Source organism: Schistocerca nitens, chromosome 1 (genome assembly GCF_023898315.1).
Source record: "Schistocerca nitens isolate TAMUIC-IGC-003100 chromosome 1, iqSchNite1.1, whole genome shotgun sequence".
NCBI lineage: Eukaryota > Metazoa > Arthropoda > Insecta > Orthoptera > Acrididae > Schistocerca > Schistocerca nitens.
In genome coordinates this window covers 868748975-868768794 of record NC_064614.1, presented here as the reverse complement: position 1 = coordinate 868768794, position 19820 = coordinate 868748975, and positions in this window count along the sequence as shown.

Here is a 19820-nt window from a genome sequence, read left to right as displayed (position 1 = left end):
TACCACAAACAAGAAAACAAAATTTACAACTATCTCTTGCTGTTGGAGCCAATATATTTGGGCAGGACACGTAACGACGTTCGAAGTGCAGCGTCTGAACTTGACGAGAGAAATTATCTTCCTCTCAATTTTAATGAGGAGAGCAGAATGGCTAGAACAGGGGGACTTTCTAGTTCAAATGGTTCAAATGGCTCTAAGCACCATGGGACTTAACGTCTGAGGTCATCAGTCCCCTAGACTTAGAACTAATTAAACCTAACTAACCTAACGACATCACACACATCCATGTCCGTGGCAGGACTCGAACCTGCGACCGTAGCAGCAGCGCGGTCCCGGATTGAAGCGCCTAGAACCACTCGGTCACATCGGACGGAGAATTTTTGGTGCCCCATAAAGTTTCCAACATTGAGACTGAGGTCAAATGCCCAGGAAGTACAGTGTGGGCAAACAAACAGAATTATTGGTGAAGATGAAAATTATTTGTGCGAGAAGTGAATGATTTTAGTTTGCTTTTCTAGTTAATTTAAAATGAACTTTTTTCTTGAAAAAAGAAACGATAACTGCTTTATTTAGCTACATTTTTATTCTCACCACGTTGTTTATGCTGTAATTAAGTTCTTGTTTCTTTCAACACACATTTTTAGGATGTTTAGAGAGGTTTTCTCTATTTATTTAACGCGTTTGAGTGTTGTGGCTGTTACGCCCTATCCTATCTGGTACAATAGAGACCACATGGCTATTTTTCGGCTTATTTACTATGAAAATTCTTTTCTTTTCTCCATTGAGACAGAAATAACGGAGATACTCAGTCCGCTATTTTGAAATCTGTAAACAGTTTACAACAAACCTGAAAAAATAGCCAAAGCAAGGGTGGCTCTTAATCTCCACCCTTCCCTTCACTCTCTGTTATGTAATGAACATTGAACTGGTGGCAGGGGCTTTACTGTGCAAATTAGTAGGTTCTCAGCTTAAGAAGCTTTAGTAATATCTGTAAAGTAATGCTGTCTAGAATTATGGGCTTGAACAGAATGATTAGCCTTCTTATTCCACTTGTTATCTACCCCCAGTCTCCCCTTATTGTGAGGATTCTATACCCTGTCGCATCGGTAAATGTTATTGTCTGTGGCTCTTGTGGTTATCTTGTGTTACCGCTGGGTTTGCTGTGTCACTCATTTTATTCGTTGCCCCCTCACAGAGCCTTTCTGAAATAATGATGGTTGCATTGTTCGTGCGCTTTGAAGCGGTAATGGGTGGCAGCGATCAGCAATACGTTTTCGAGCTAGTTATTCGTGCCGCGTTCTGATGGTCTTAAGGTTTCAGTGTGAAGTGACAAATGTCGTATAGCGGTATTCGAGATCTTGTTAATGCTGCGTGTAGTTAAATTGATTTAGAAGTATGCTAGCTCTTTGATAGTAAATCGTGCGAAGTGTGGTTTCCCTTTAATTGTTACTTCATTGACCACTTCCAAAAGAAAATACGCTGACGGAAGTCTAACCCCAGACCAAGAAACAATCGATGTAGAGTAATGAAATTTCGGGAATACATTTGTCTAGGCAACATATTTAAGTGCTTAACGTGGAAGGTTCGCAGGTTGATACATTGAAGCGTTAAAGAAACGTATAAGCATGCGTATTCAAATAAAGAGATATGTAAATATGCAGAAGACGACGGTCCGGCCGGCAACGCCTATATCAGACAACTGTTTGGCGCAGTTGTTAGATCGGCTACTGCTACTACAATGGCAAGTTATCAAGATTTAAGTGAGTTGGAATGTGGTGTTATAGTTGGCACACGAGCGGTGAGACACAGCATCTCCGAGGTAGCGATGAAGTGGGCATTTTGCCGTACGGCAATTTCACGAGTTTACCGTGAATATCAGGAATCCGGTAAAACATCAAATATCCGACATCACTGCAGCCGGAATAAGATCCTGCAAGAGTGAGACTAACGACGTGATCGAAGTGCGACACTTCCGCAAATTGCTGCAGATTTCTGTGCTAGGACATCAACAACTGTTAGCGTGCGAACCACTCAACTAAACACCGATATGAGCTTTACGAGCCATAGGACCACTCCTGTACCCTTGATAACTGTATGACAGAAAGCTTTCCACCTCGCCTGTGCCCGTCAACTCTGACACTGGACTGTTGATGACTGGAACATGTTGCCTGCTAGGACGACTCTCGTTTCTGATCGTATCGGGCGGATGGACGTGTACGGGTATGGATACAACCTCATGATTCCTTGGACCCTGCAGGTGAGCAGGGGACTGTTCAACCTCGTGGAGGCTTTGTAATAGTGTGGGGTAAGTGCAGTAGGATTGATATGCGACCCCTGATACCTCTAGATACGACTCTGACAGGTGACACGTACGGAAGCATCCTGTCTGATCACTTGCATACATTCATGTCCATTGTGCATTTCGACGGGTTTGGGCAATTCCAGCAGGACAATGCGACACTCCGCACGCCAAGAATTCCTATAGAGAGGCTCCAGGAAAACGTCCCTCACATGAACATTATTGATCATTTTTAGGATGCCTTGCAACGTGAAGTTCAGAAGAGATCTCCACGCATTCGTACTCGTACGGATTTATGGACAGCCATGCAGCATTCATGGTTTCAATTCCCTCCATTACTACTTCAGATAATAGCCGAGTCCATGCCACGTCGTGTTGCGGCACTTCTGAGTGCTCGCGGGGCCCTACACAATATTAGGCACGCGTACCAGTTTCTTTGGCTCTTCAGTGTATAAGTGCGCGATAAGCCATTGCAGATGCGAAGTGCTGTACATTAATAACGGGCGTAACCGCGAGAATGTTGAATGCTATCATGCAAACCTGCATCCATTGTGTTGTACATGTCGCAAGTGTCTGTTTGTGGGATGGAGTTCCTTGCCTCTTGCACTTGGTTGGTCATTACAGGGATGATTAATGCTGGTTGTGGATGATGATGGAGTTGTCGTCTAATGATGTCCCATATGTCCTCGATTGGAGACAGATCTAGTAATAGACTAGGCCAGGGCAGCATGTAGGACGACACTCTAGAGCATGTTGCGTTACAACAGCTGATGTGGTCGAGCGCTATCCTGTCGGAAGAAATTGTCTGGAATGCTCTTCAGGAATGACGGCACAACAGACTGACATAAAATTTGCAGTCAGGGTGGGCGCGAGAACGAGAGTCTCCTGCGTCTTACGAAATCGCACCCCTGAGCATACCTCCAGGTGTATATCCAGTGTGTCTAGGCCACAGATGTGTTGGTTGCAGGCGTTCACCTGGCACCACGAAAGATCTGCGTTCATTAGAAAACACAACAAAAATGTTCAAATGTGTGTGAAATCCTATGGGACGTAACTGCTAAGGTCATCAGTCGCTAAGCTTACACACTACTTAACCTAAATTTTCCTAAGGACAAACACACACACACACACCCATGCCCGAGGGAGGACTCGAACCCCCGCCGGGACCAGCCGCACAGTCCATCACTGCAGTGCCTGAGACCGCTTTTTTCCCCCATTTTGTTCGTTGTTGATCGTTGTGATTGTTCGTTGCGGACGTCACACGACATCCGTTCAAGTTCGTTTGTTGATCGTTTCACTCAGTTTTTTTTATTACAGAGGCCAACCAGCTCTCTCACCGAACACGCTGAGCTACCGTGCCGGCAAAGACCGCTCGGCTAATCACGAGCGGCAGAAAACACAACAGTCTCGGCCATCCAATGAACCGTTGGTTGGCACTACTGAAGTCGTAAATGGCGTTGGTTAGGTGTCAGTGGAATGCTCACTACAAGGCGTCCTTGGGGTAATCGATTTGCAACGATTAGTCGTGTTACTGTGCTACCAACCGCTGCTCGAGTTGCTGTCGGAGACGCAGTGTAATGCGCCCTGTAGTTCCATGTGGCCGTCTTGAGCCTGGTCTTCTTCTCACCGTATCTTGCCGCAATCGCTGTGCCAGCAGTCATGTACAGCGCCTACATCCTTGTCAAGTCTTGGTGCAATTTCGCGAAAAGAACATCCAGCCTCTCGTAGCCATATATAAAGGAAACCTAATTTGAATCCTCACAATGGCTCTACTTGCTCCACTCTTATGTGACAGGCGCGAAATTTGAATAAAAGTCATCATTAATATGTGGAACACTCACACCAACTTTCTTTCATCTCGCGCAACTCTTACACAATGTTTGGATTTTCTTTCCATTAGTGTGTATACTTAAAGTACTGAAGTAAGGGGGAGAGAGGCTGCATCTATTAATATGACACACCAGCCGGTTTTGTTATATTACGTAAGATCACAAGAGGTAACGATATACCAGACGACCGATTGTGAATATTGGACATAGCAGACATGGTAATTAGTAATATAGAAGTCTGCGCTCTGGTAATGAAATTCAGCACTGTATATTGAGTGCCCGAGTAGGTACATTACACATATCCGTTCCAAAGCAGAACACTACAGGGAGGTTCGCGGAATGTCCTCGTACACCTGCGCAAGAGAATTACACAATTTAAACTTGGTGATAATGTCGGTATTCAGGCAGCGACAGACAGTTGGTGCCGATCTCTCAGCCCCGTCCCGTCCTCCGCTCGCTGCCCCAATATCCACCGGGTTCTGCCACTGGGTGCGCGGCCCGCGCAAATAATTGCGAAATAATTCGCGTTTCAATTTGGAGCGGACCGGCCGGCAGAGCCGTAATCACTGCGGTTTAATCTTGGCGCCAGCGGCGCTTTCATTGCATTAGCCTTGTAGCGAGTTCTGGCGCTAAACGCGCTGTGTTTGCCCGCCGCTCTAAGTGGAAATTGAATACTTTAATTAGCTGGCTTCCGACTGAACTTTCAGTGCGCCTGTTACCAGGTGGGCCAATAGGAGAAGTGTCTGAGCGCCACCGGGTAGGTGACCGCTCTATCCGACAGTCAATGATGCGGTAAGTTCCTGCCACCACGTCGCCTTACCGTTCACTGAACTCATTCTCACAGACCCTTTCTCTTGAATCATCCAACTTCTGACTGTCTGATAAAGCCCTCCACGAGAACCTCTTTATCTCATTCGGTTACGTGTTGGAACACTCTCTACCCCAACATATTTTACCTCCCACAGCTGCTAGTACTATGGAAGTTATTGATTTACATCTGAACACTTTTTCTATAATATGATCCCTTCTCCCAGGCGGTGTTTACTACATATTCCTCTCCTCGCAGATTCAGCTCATTTTCAACATTATGTTGTATAGCAGCACCACATGTCAAACGCTATGATTCTCTTCTTTTCTGTTTCACTGCAATCCATGATTCGCTTCCGTAAAGCTCCGCTTCAAACATACAGTCCCAGAAATTTCTTCCTCAAATTAAGGCGGATGTTTGATACTAGTAGACATCTTTTTGGCAGGAATGCCCTCTTTGCCCATAATAATTTGCTTCTTACGCCCTCCTTGCTTAGACCGTGTGTCCGCCAGGGTTGGAGGGATCAAGTAGTGGTACCAAAACTACTCTCAGCCACACACCATTAAGTGACTTGCGGAGTAGGATGTAGACACGTTATTTTGCTTTAAAGGTAGCATAATTCTTTTACTTCCTTCACTTCGTGATCCTCAAGATTCATTTCAAGTTTATCTACCTCATTACATACGTCTTTTATCGGTTTACTCTTGATCCCCAGTGAGTCTTTTCATTTAACGTGTCTGGATGTTCTTCGATGCTTTCACTTATGACTGCAGTGTCCTCAAGCAATGTTGTTATTGATATCCTTCACCCTGAATGTTAACACTCTCCTGAAATATCTATTACACTGTCCTTTCATATTAATCTGAACACCTGTCAAAAGATTGAACATGGTCCGCAAGGACAGATGCATTTTGTGTTGATCGCTTTTGCCTTACAGAATGACTAAATGACCCATGGAACACCATAAGACACATTTCCCAGATCATAGCGCTCCCTCCACCGGCCAGGACGCTTACGACAATTGTTGCATGGTGTTTGCTTTCAGACGTTTCATCCCGTACTCACCAACGGCCATCTGTCCGATGGTGCATAAAACGTGATTCATCCGAAGAGTCAACCTGTTGTCATTCAGTGGACGTGCAGTTGCGATGTCGCTGTGGAAATTCCAGATTTCGTCGCCGATGAACCGCAGTCAGCGTGTGTGAATGAACCAGGTGTCTGCTACGGAGTCCCACGTGCAGCAACGTCCGCTGGGCTGTCGTTAAGGATATACTTTTGGTGGTAGCTGCTTGGTTCATGTGGGCGGTCAATTACTCAGCACTGCACATCTGTTCGCCCGTACACATCTCCGCAGTCGTTGTTCAACCCTTTCAACCACGGCCCGTAGTGCAATACGGTTGACTCGCCGCCTGTTTTGGATAGCGCCAGTTTGCCATGCATGTTATACTTTAACCATGGTGGCATGTGAACAGTTTACAATCTTAGCTGTTTCGGTAATGCTTTGTCTTACTACCTTCTTAATGCAAAAACTCTGTTCTTGGTCTTCGACTCCTATTGTTCCCTCTTGGTTCCTGCAATATATGATCCATCCTTTCCTACAGCTCACACCTGTTTTTATCTGCCCATTGTACACTGTTTCACCTTAGGTGCTCGCTGATTGACAAGTTCTCGCTTTTGCCATTCCTTCGATAGCCTAATGTTTATAGTAACGCTGACCTCACACCATGAAACGTCCAGCTTTTTGGTCACGACTGGCAGACCTGTGGCAAAGTGCTCGCGCACTTTCGTTCATTCCCACGGAGTTGTTAGTTACATGTATCTCGACCATAAGTTTCTGTGCATTAAATCCGTACCAGAGTGGGATGAAATATTGTCGGTATCCCACCGTAGTACACTACTGGCCATTAAAATTGCTACACCAAGAAGAAATGCAAATGATAAACGGGTATTCATTGGACAAATATATTATACTAGAACTGACATGTGATTACATTTTCACGCAATTTGGGTGCATAGATCCTAAGAAATCAGTGCCCAGAACAACCACGTCTGGCCGTAATAACGGCCTTGATACGCCTGGACATTGAGTCAAACAGAGCTTGGATGGCGTGTACAGGTACAGCTGTCCATGCAGCTTCTACACAATACCACAGTTCATCAAAAGTAGTGACTGGCGTATTGTGACGAGCCAGTTGCTCGGGCACCATTGACCAGACGTTTTCAGTTGGTGAGAGATCTGGAGAATGTGCAGGCCAGGGCAGCAGTCGAACATTTTCTGTGTCCAGAAAGGCCCTTAGAGGACCTGCAACATGCGGTCGTGAATTATCCTGCTGAAATGTAGGGTTTCGCAGAGATCGAATGAAGGGTAGAGCCACGGGTCGTAACACATCTTAAATGTAACGTCCACTGTTCAAAGTTCCGTCAATGCGAACAAGAGGTGACCGAGACGTGTAACCAATAGCACCCCATACCATCACGCCGGGTGATACGCCAGTATGGCGATGACGAATACACGTTTCCAATGTGCGTTCACCGCGATGTTGCCAAACACGGATGCGACCATTATGATGCTGTAAACAGAACCTGGATTAATCCGGAAAAATGACGTTTTTCCATTCGTGCACCCAGGTTCGTCGTTGAGTACACTATCGCAGGCGCTCCCGTCTGTGATGCAGCGTCAACGGTAACCGCAGCCATGGTCTTCGGGCTGATAGTCCATGCTGCCGCAAACGTCGTCGAACTGTTCGTGCAGATGGTTGTTGTCTGGCAAACGTCCCCATCTGTTGACTCAGGGATCGAGACGTGGCTGCACGATCCGTTACAGCCATGAGGGTAAGATGCCTGTCATCTGGACTGCTAGTGATACGAGGCCGTTGGGATCCAGCATGGCGTGTCGTATTACGCTCCTGAATCCACCAATTCCATATTCTGCTAACAGTCATTGGATCTCGACCAATGTAAGGAGCAATGTCGTGATACGATAAACCGCAATCGCGATAGGCTACAATCCGACCTTTATCAAAGTCGGAAACGTGAATGTACGCATTTCTCCTCCATACACGAGGCATCACAACAACGTTTCACCAGGCAACGCCGGTCAACTGCTGTTTGTGTATGAGAAATCGGATGGAAACTTTCCTCATGTCAGCACGTTGTAGGTGTCGCCACCGGCTCCATCCTTGTGTGAATGCTCCGAAAAGCTAATCATTTGCATATCACAGCATATTCTTCCTGTCGGTTAAATTTCGCGTTTGTAGCACGTCGTCTTAATGGTGTAGCAATTTTAATGGCCAGTAGTGTATATTCATTATATTCTAGTGGCCATTATATCTCCTTGTATTGAGGAACACACAGTGCGCTTACCTGCTAGACAAGGTCGGTCAGACTTGGATTAACAATCATAGGCTGCTAAACAAGCGTGCCAGAGTGCGCACCGTGAGCAGGCTCCCATGCTCGTTTAGGAAAATGCTGGTCAGGTCTCCAAATTACGCCTCAGATAACACGACAACAGAAAATTTTTAAATACTATAACTCACAGAACAAAGTCCACACGATTCACATAAAATGGCCTACGCAGGGCAAACAAACAAAGAGTCTTGGTCATTAACAGATACGTCCACTGAAACAAAAGGAACTAAAATCGGTAGGTTCGATTTACATGTAAAAAAAATTATAACAATTTCAGGAAATTTTATGTTTCGAGTGAAAGTGCTTCATAAGCCAATAACGCATTGGTCCACCTCTGGCCCTTATGCATGCAGTTATTCGGCCTTGAACTGTCTGAACGAGTTATTGGATGTTCTCCTGAGGGACATAGTGCCAAATTCTGTCTGCGATACATCGTCAAAATCTCGAATTTGTTGGAAGGCCCTCCCCATAATTTTTCAAAGGTTCTCAGTTGGGGAGAGATACACCGAACTTGCTGGCCACAGTAGGTATTGGCATGCACGAAGACAAGCAATAAAAATTATCGCCATGTGCGATGAACATTATCTTGCTGAAATGTAAGTCCGGGACGATTTGCCATTAAGGGCAATGAAACAGGGCGTAGAGCATCGTCGAAGTACCACTGTCCTGTAAGGGTAATTGCTGGCCATCGAGGCTCACTTCATTTCGAAACAGAGCTCATCACTGAAGACATATTCTACTCCAGTCAATGATATTCCAGACCAAAGACGTTCTGGAGAGTCCCCGGACAGTGGTGGGATGCCAGACCCTGCTTTGCCAGGCAAGGTCGCCGAATCCCTCCCAAGTTGAGAACGTTTGGAACATTATGAGCAGGGCCCTCTATCGAGCCCCGGATTTCGACAAACTAAAGTGTCAGCAGGCCAGAATTTCGTACAATGTCACTCAGGAGGACACCTATCAACTGTATCAATCAATGCCAAGCCGTATAACAGCTTGCACAAGGACCCAAGGTAGACCAATGCGTTATTGACATGCTCGACTTGTGAAGCTCTTTCACTTGAATAAATCATTCAATGCTTCGGATGACAGCTAAAGGGATCCTGCCATGAAAAAAATAGCACCACATGGCTGTCGGGCTGTATGGCGGGCAACATTCAGACTGGTATCCCACCACTATCCAGGTCATCTCCAGACACATCTATGCTGGTCATCAGGGCTTAGTTCTAAGTGGGACTTATCGCTGAAAGAAATTCTACTCCAGTCAATGAGACTCTATGCCCAAGACGACTGTTTAGACGCTCTGCACAGTGATGGTTCAAATGGTTCAAATGGCTCTGAGCACTATGGGACTCAACTGCTGTGGTGATCAGTCCCCAAGAACTTAGAACTACTTAAACCTAACTAACCTAAGGACATCCCATTTCCCCAGGGGCCATAAATCAAGGGTATGAGAGGGATGAAGGTTTATCAGCAGGACTAATTATGCCCATGGGTTGATAAATAAATTAGCATGGCGATATTTTTGCCCATTAATATATGAATATATGCAACCTGCACTACCAAATTGGCATCATATCTGCTTTGCCCAACTACTGCTGTTTCTTAGCATGGAATGTTATGCAGCACATTGCTGTTTAACTGCCCAAAACGAGTCTCAGGGAAGGTGACCAGCATATTTTTTGGAATCTTTTTACTGGTTAGTGCTTAGGATATCTGTAGACTACCCAATCCAAAGAAAGTAAAGAATGTCAAATGCAGAAATATTAGACTTCTCTTTTAAGAATAAGTCAGTTCAACTTCATTTCTGCGTGTTTCCACCGCCAGGAGTCTTCAACATCAGACATCTCCTCTGCTGGCCTGCATTGCGATCGAGGTCCATCTCTGAGTAGATGAGTTGAGGGACTTAGAAAGGTTGCAAAATGAGAGCAGTAAGAAACTCAGTACCATAACTATTGATCACAAAGTAAATTGTATTAGTAATTCTGCTATCTAGGCAGCAAAATAAATCATGGCAGTCGGAGGAAGGAGGGCATAAAAAGCAGAATAGCGCTGGTAAGAAGGGCATTTCTGGCCAGGAGAAGTCTATTATATTTAACATCGGCCTCAATTTGAGGAAGAAATTTCTGAGAATGTACATTTGGAGTATAGCACAGAATTGTATGGTATGAAACATGGACTGTGGGAAAACCAGAAGGGAAAAGAATCCAGGCATTTGAGATGTGGTTTTAGAGAATAATGTTGAAAATTAGTTGAACTAATAAAAAAAGGAATGAGGAGAACCGCTGGAGAGTCGGCGATGAAAATAATGTATGGAAAGCACCAACATGAAGAAGGGGCTGGATGGTGGGCCAAATGTTAAGACATGGTGGAATAACTTCTATGGCACTAGAGGTATCTGCAGAGAGTAAAAACTGTAGAGGACAATGTAGAGCGAAATACACCCAGCAGCTAATTGAGAACATAGGTTGCAGGTGCTACTCTGAGAGGAAGAGACTGGCACGGGAAGAGAATTCGTCGCAGGCTGCATGAAACCAGTCAGAAAACTGATGAGAGAAAAAAAAAGCCCAATATGCTTTCAACAGCCGTCAGAGCTGGTATTGCAGTCCCTTGTTTATTTTTATCTGTCTTTTATACTAACAGCATGACTATCATAGCACGACTTTGTGAACGTAATTGTTCCACTTTCGTACACGATCATTAGAATCTTACAGCAGACTCTAAAGTCTGAGTGCCAATGTCTTAGTTTACAGTTCTTACTTGTCAGATGATTTTTGAGTCACTTTAGGGCAATTAAAAGAACTAATTGTGATTATTGTTTCATTTCGAAGTCATTGAATTCCTAATTTATTATTTTGAAGGATGCCTACTAATTTAGCAAGATAACAGGCCCAGTTAGCGTATTTAAAACGTATTTAGTTATCATCACCCTAGAACGCTCCATGCAAATTTTCCCTTCACGGAAACAGTGTTGGAAGTCTTCCTCTGTGAACTCGTTGATGACGTGTGCTGATTTTTCTTTCATTGCTTTTACATATGCTGATTTGACCTTGGGAAATAGGTGAAAGTCGCGTGATGCTCGGTCAACACTGGGGTGCTCTACTTGGCAAGAAACCTCCTAACAGGCAACGCAGTATGAGCCGGTGCATTGTCTTGATTCTTTTCTTTCGGAACCAGATTTGCACACTTTAGTCTCATATTAAATCAGTTATGTAAAATTTGCTTATATATTCTTTGTCAGTTCCTACAGTTTCAGCAATCGCCGTCGGTCAGATGGAATCGGATTACGAACTGTTTAGATATTTTCATCCATTTTTGATGTTGAACGGCGTCTTGAGCGGGAGTCACCTTCAAAATCTTCTCGGCCATCTCGGAAGCACTCGTGCCAACAAAAGCTATTGTATGTGATACACACTCTCTCGCCATACGCTTCTTTTAGTAACAGATAGATTTCAGTAGCAGTTTTTCCAAGTTTCATGTGATACTTCAAGAGTTCTTTGTTCTATTGTTCCATTTATCATTTTTTTGGTGAAACAAAGTTCTCACACAAAAACAAAGGCTAGGGCCATAGTGTTATGCCTACACCATTATTTTATAACCTCGTAAATGTAGACCAGTCCGCATCGACCTACAATATAGAATTGCTATATGAACGAAACGTCTTCGTTTTATGAAAAGTGTGCAGGAAGTAGATGATAGGCTCAGTTAGCGTATTTCAAACGTAGAAGTATTTGAATGAGTAGTGAAGGACTTCAATAAAAACAGGTTTTATGACAAAACCGTCCCAGCTCGTATGCAAGATTCAGACAAGCGAAATACCCTGACACTTCATGAAGAGTTTAATAATATGAGCAAACATAGCTACAGACAGATGTGAATATTGCAGGTCCATCGCTTTAAAAAATCATAGTTAAAAAAATACTCAAAGGAATTATTTACAGTAAAATAAAATTTGTGATAGAAGCAAACATCTGGAAAATTTGTCTTATTCCGGAGAGGTGTCAAAAATCGCGAGACATTGCTGACCTTAAAACTTACCTTAGAGGCTAGCATGAAGAAAGGGAGACCTACATGTATACCAGTTGTAGATTTGCAGAAAGCGTGGACGGTGTTGACTCTGTTATACCTTGAAATTGTGGAATTAGCAGGTATAACATGAAATATATTGAGCGAAACGTTATGCAGAACTTATACAGAGTCCAGAGCCCAGTTTTTATAGTCAAAAGACATTCAGTGTAGATAGTGTTCAGGATTTAAGCCCATCTGCCATGATATTCACTCTGTGTGTTGAGTAAGCTGTAAAGGAAACCAAGAAAAAATTAAAATCAAGTAGATAAAACTTTAGGTTACACTGGTGGTGCTGTAGTAACGACACAGCAGACTTGGAAGAGATTTTAACAGAATGGATACTGTTTCGGATTTAGGTTGTAACATAAAAGTAAAAGAGGCTACGCAAAATAACTAACGATGGTGAAGCTGGATAGGATATAAAATGCAAATTGTCAACATACGGAAAAGATTTTCTGAAAGATAGAAATAAAGTAATTTCTAATAGAAATTTAAATCTTATAAAGTCTTGACTTAAGGTATTTATAGTGTAACCAAGTACGGAAGTGAATGTGGACTATAAACACCAACCAAAAAGAGAATATAATGTTTAGAAATTTGGGGTTACAGATTCTGAAGATCGAATGGGTAGCTAGGACGACTAATGAACACATACTGAATTGAGTCTAGCAGAGTAGAAATTTATAGCACAACCTGACTCAAAGAGGCTTGTATTACATATCCCGAGCCATCAAGGAATGATCAGTTTGGCAATGGAGTGAAATTTGGACTGTAAAAAAATGTAGAGGTAGACCAAGAGAAGACTACAATAACCGGGTTTGAGTAAGTGTATGTAGCAAATGAGAAGGCACGAGATGTACTGCAACGGAGAACTCTGTCAACCTAGTATTCCGCATGAAGACCACAACAGCAACAATGTATGGAAGGGGAATCTGATTGGATGATGTAACGAGGTGCGCCATAAATTTCTGTTTCTACAAACTGACTTTGTGTGATGTAAGCATTCACTGAAAACAACTTTTTTCAAAATGAAAACCCTAACAGTGTGCAAGGGAGGTTCCAAATATTTGCAGAATATATGTCTAGCGTAAACTGTTGATGAATAGTGGGAGTTTTATAGGCTCTCACCAAGGATTTAATTTGTACAATTCATTCGATAAGTGTCTCATGTGTATGTGAATCTATTTCGGAGGATGCAATACAAGCCAAGAATCAACATCCATCCAATACGTCCTAACGACATGAAATTTGGAATCAGAACTGTGAGCCATAGATGCGCACTAGGAATCGTAACGATATTAAATAGAGACCGTACATTGTGATGTCGTATCGTCTCCTGGAACAAATCTTTGGCCCAAGAGATATTTAATGTTGTTCTGTAAAGATGGTGGCTAATAAGGAAGGTTTTTGCAAAACTGAAGCCCAAAGAGTGTAAACTGAGTGTGGAATACGAACAATACGATCTTTTCCACAGCTCTCCCATGGAGGACCAAATCAATTGCATTGTGGTACCTTGGATGATAGCAATTTTCATGGCAAGGAGGTTAGCAATGAGTAGCAAGTGAACCTAAACAAGACCCATACAAAGTGTTAAGGAAATATTGCAAAACTTTAAATTTCAGAGTAATGTTTACTTATTTTAAGAAAGTGCATAGGTGTAAATCTTCAGGCTTTCCCAGTGAGATCTTGACTTGCGGAATAATCGGGTCTACTGCCGGACGTTTGTGTCGCTATGTCACAATATTTCGGCCACGTAACTCATTGCCTTCTTCACGTGCTACCTGAGACTGCCGTATTGGAGGACTTTGTCCAGTGTTTATGCCCAGGACGGGCCTCAGAGAGCTCCCACAGATGAAGACCAAGCCGGCGCGGACGTCCGAGGGAGCACTGGGGAGGAGACAACACCTTACAAGCAGCGCCAGGCGGGCGCGGACCGCGAACAGAGCGCCCGACAAAGGACGGGCCTCAGACAGCTGCCACAACTGCAGATGGTGGACGAGGCGGGGGAGGACGTCCGTCGGAGCACCAGAGACGCGTCAACACCTCAGGCGCAGCGCCAAGCGGGCGCAGACCACGAACGGAACGCCAAACGCGGGTCCGGCCCCAGACAGCTGCCACGACCACATATGGTGGACGAGCCGGGCACATATGGTGGACGAGCCGGGCACGGACGTCCGTGAGAGCACCAGGGAGGGGTAAAAGCCTCAGGAGCAGCACCTGGCTGGCGCGGACCGCGAACGGAACGCCCGAGACAGGACAGGCCTCAGAGAGCAGCCGCAGGTGGCGCCCAAGTCGGGCGCGGACGTCCGAGGGAACACCGGGGAAGAGACAACACGTTACAGGCAGCGCCAGGCGGGCGCGAACGGCAAAGAGAGCACCCAGCGCCCTCTGGGCATAAATACTGGACAAGATCCTCCAACACGGCAGTCTCAGGTAGCACCTGAAGAAGGCAACGAGTTACGTGGCCAAAATATTGTGCAAGAGCGACACAAACATCTGCCAGTAGACACGATTATTCCACATGTCAAGTGCGTAGGTACTAGATCACGTGTGTTTGTGTTTTGCCCGATTCGCGTACAGGACTCTCTAGTGAATATTCTGTGTCGCTGTCAGAAGACTTCTACCTCTACAAAGTGCGACAGGAAGGTGGACACATAGATGAGTTAAAAGATTAAGTATACAGTAAACGGCTATCAGGAGGTCTTCAATTTTTGTACTTATAGCTCTAGACAAGTACACACTCGCATCGTCACGCTGAATTCGTGACACACCATTCAAAGGAAATCCAGCAGTGAATTTGCATATAAAGCGAAATTATATGCAGACCCTTATTGAACGTGCCTTGAGAAACAGTGGTATGCAGTTTGCAAAAGGCCTATCACATTAGTGACGTGAACGTTATTTTCGCTACCGACGATGTCTCCACATTATCATATATCACATAGAATATGTTTCTCCAGATTTCGCAAACAAATCGCTCATGAAGATTTCTGGGAGGTAAAGAAACACGACAGTATCAGCCTGCGCTTCTGGATCTGGCGAACAGACACGAGAAACTGTATTTTGCATTACTGGTGCTTGAGGAATTCGCCCTGTTAGCTACAGAGTATTTAAAAATGACATCTATCGACTGTCAGTAATAATGTTGAATTTATGAATAATTTTAATCAGAGATGACTATCTAAAATGTCCTGTGTCAAAGATAAGCCAGTGGTTAGCATTTACTGTCAAAGATTCACAAGAACTATATACGAAGACTGTTAGGTAAGGAATGATTTTTTTTGACACCATAATTTTGATAGTGCTTCTCAAAACAGTCTCCTTTGCATGCCATGGACTTATCCTAGCACCTCTGCTGGTCTGCAAAGACACGCTCGAAACCAGTTTTGAAAGTCCCTTCAGAACAACTTTCGTAGCATTCACTAGCTTCTGATCATGGAAATGCCTCCCACAAAAGTGTTTCTTTATTTTAGTGAATATAAAAAAAGTCGCACGGATTTAAATCCGCACTACAGGGGAGGCCTGACACTGATGTTTGCAATATACAGCCCTGCCTCATCTCGGTGCAGCATCCAAGGGTATGTGGTCTTTTGCGCCTGACACGGAATTACAAGGTTTTCAGGACACCTCTACAGTCTTGTCCTGCTACCGATGCAAGTGCCGGTGCAACATGCTGATAAACCATGCCATGAGTACCACAAAATTAGATGATAGAATCCTTCCATGCAAAAGTAACTACTTTTGCTATTTTTCGGATTATTGATGAAAGATATTTTTCTACAGTGAGGTTTGCTGTTTGCTCACAGGATCAAAATAATATAACTAAGTTTCATCAGCAGTGATTACCTTTAAAAGAAACAGAATCCTCCTCCATCATGAGCTTCAACTGCATGCAGAACGCCGTTTTGTTCGGAAATCAGCAGTCTCGGAACAAACCGTGAACAGACACGTTCCATGAGCAAGTTTTCCAATGGAATTTTCAATATTCCTAAAAGCGTTCGTGAAGTTATTCATCGATCCTCTCTCACAAAGACAACAATGGTGTTAATGTATACTCCTGTAAGAGTAGTAACCGAAGCTCTGGCTCCACCTTTCTCTGGAGTTGGTTGTCTTCCCTCTCGTTCTGGCTGTGCTGTAAGGAAGAAAAGACTCTCCACAGGCTCCTTCGATGCAGTGGGCGATACTGAACATATCTAAGCTTGCCCGCATCTCACAGGCAGGAACAAGGAGTCCCAACAATGGAACTAGTACTTCAGAAAAATCGGATGATTAATTCAAGGAAAAGAGAGCTTCACAAACTGGTCCACCTCAGGCACTTATGCAGGCAGTTATTCGGCTTGCCATTGACTGACAGATTTGTTGCATATCCTCCTAAGAGATATCGTGCAAAATTATGTCAGACTGGCGCCTTAGCAACGTCAAAATCCCGAGCTGGTTCGAGTGCCCTGCCCATAAAGCTACAAACATTATCATTTGTGGAGAGATGCGGTGACCTTGCTGGCCAGGAAGGGTCTGACAAGTGCCAAGACAAGCTGTAGAAATTCTCGCCATGTGCAGGCGGGCTTTATCTTGCTGAAATGTAAGCCCAGGATGGCTTGGCATGAAGGGCAGCAAAATCAAAATCTACGTATAGCTGTGCTGTAAGGGTGAGGTGGATGGCAACCAAAGGGATCCTGCTATGAAAAGATATTGCACCCCTGCCCGTCACTCTTGACTGTTGGGCCGTATGGCGGGAGACAGTCACGCTGGACTCTCACCGCTGGCCGCGTCGTCTCCGTACTCGTCTTCGTCACTCATCTGGGCTCAGTTCCTAGTGGGACTTATTACTGAAGACAATTCTTCGTCGTTCTACAAGACTCCAGTTCTATGACGAGTCTGGACACTCCCCAGACAGTATTCGGACACTAACTTGACTGTCGCCTGCCATACAGCCGGACAGCCAAGGGTGATGGTCTGGGCTCCCATTTGATTTCGTAGCAGGAGTCCTTTGGTTTTCATCCGTGGCACTCTTAGCCACAATGGTTTACCGACAATATCCTACGTTTCGTTTGGTTGCCCTTCAAGCAATCCTGGACCTACATTTCACCATCATGATGCCTAACCACACATGGCCAGAGTTTCTGCTGCTTATCTTCGTGTTTGCCAAATCCTAGCTTAGGTAAGAAGGACCCGGATCTCTCCGCAGTTGAGAACGTTTGGATCGTTACGGACAAGGCCTTCCATCCATCTCGGGCTTCCGACAATCCAGCACGACAATTGGACAGAATTTGGCATGGTATCCCTCAGGAGGACATCCAACAATTGTATCAATCAATGACAAACCAAATAACTGCTTGAATAAGGGACAGAGGTGGATCAGCGCGTTGTTGACTTGTTCAATTTGTGAATCTCTGTCCTGGAATAAATGATCCAATTTTTTTCTGAAATTGCAATCATTTGTTGTTCTGTATATGTCTATCACATCTACTGATTTCTATCCCATTCGGCTAGTTCGTTAGTGGTACGTCGTTTTTCTTTTTTCGTTCATAGATGGTTTTAAGCCAACAGAACATCATAAGATTATATCTTAGCGGAAGAAACTGTGAAGGAAAAAAATTAAGATCGTTCTTTACTAAAAAGACCTTGTATCAATATGGATGCAACGTTTCATAGAACAATAATTACGTATCTGTGCATGAGAAGGAGTTGTTCAACATTCAAGAGAGTCACCATCTTCGTCTCTTCTCCCAAAATTTCAACCACGAGGGTTAGAACTTAGTGCAACTATTTATTCACAACCGATACAAAAGAGTTACATGTTTGCACTGTTACTATTCTTCAATGTAGTCACCAGCGTTGTGTAGAACCCTTTGCCAGAAATGTGGAAGGCGTAGTATAGCGTTAGCAGAGCCTGTTCTGTTGATGGTGCGAATGGAGCGGTCTACTGCCTGTCGAATCTCTGGAACAGTTCTAAAGCGAATCCCACAGTTCCTTCATCTTCGGAATCAAATCAAAGTCACAAGGAGTTAAGTATTACTGTTAGTTTTTGGAGCATCACCTTCGACCAGCTTTGCGAAAGAAGCGGCGACACTGTACAACCCACCCATAATTTTGCACGACAATGCACGGCTGCATGCAGCTCAAGCTGTGCCTGCTCTGTTCGGTCGATTGGACTATAAAGTACTGTACCGTCCATCATACGCCACGGACTTAAGTCCTTGTGATTTTGATTTGATATCGAAGATGAAGGAAACACTTCGTGGCATTCGCTTCAGAACTGTTCCAGAGATTCGACAGGCAGTAGACCGCTCCATTCGTACCATCAACAGAACAGGCTCTGCTAACGGTATACTACGTCTTCCACATCGCTGGTAATGGGTTCTACACAACGCTGGTGACTACACTGAATAACAGTAACAGTGCATACATGTAACTCTTTTGCATCGATTATGAATAAGTAATTGCCACTATTTAAGTTCGAACCCTCGTAATAACGTGCAACCTTCTTATTGTAAATCACGTCAGTGCTACAGCCCATGCATACGAGTTAGCACTGAAGCACGCACGCGCATACACACACACACACACACACACACACACAAAAGCCCGCCCGCTGACTCGGTCGCCCGCTACGGAGAAACAAACAGGGAGGAAAGACATCTGGAGAAAACGAAGGGAGCTTCACTCAGATTATAAAGAAATTAATCTCGTTGAACCAAAAAGCCTCCGATACTATTATGCTGTCACAGCAGTTTCGGGACACGTCAACCCGCACCGTATGATATGAAAGCGGTGCCGCCGGCAGGGTGGTATAGGTTCGCTGACAGCGCCGCATTAATTTCGGTCGCAACATTTATCATCGAGGGCCGTCAGGACGAGCCTATTTAGATCGGTATCTGCCGCTGTGGCCCGGCGCCTATCGTCGAATCTGTGCGGCCAAATGGACGGTGACGTAATATTTCAATACGCTGCTGTAAATCTGATGTATCGGCACGTGGGAAATAGGCTGGTGGAGAGCGAAGGAACCGCGGGGCTGGTCGTCTACGATGCGAGTGTCGGGTTCAGACGCAGGTTCTTCCATTACGCGAGGTGATTTTGACAACAGAGACAATGGAAATCAGAAACATAATACCTGTTTTCATCTTCAAAGTGGTCTCCACCTACCCGTATTCATTTAACTTTTTTATTCTAGTTTTATTTTATTATTATTTCTTATCTGTGCTCCATTTTGCATATCTTATTTGACTACAGCTACTATAGGGAAACATGATATGCAGTGCATGTATCTACACACAGCTTCCGTTAGCTAGTATCGTCTCTGTACCATCATGCTTTTAATAAATCTGTCTAGCGACAACTTTTTTTGGATATGTTGTGCTCATCCGATGTGTAACTTTGACCCAGGATGAGCAATTATATTTTTTATTTTTTA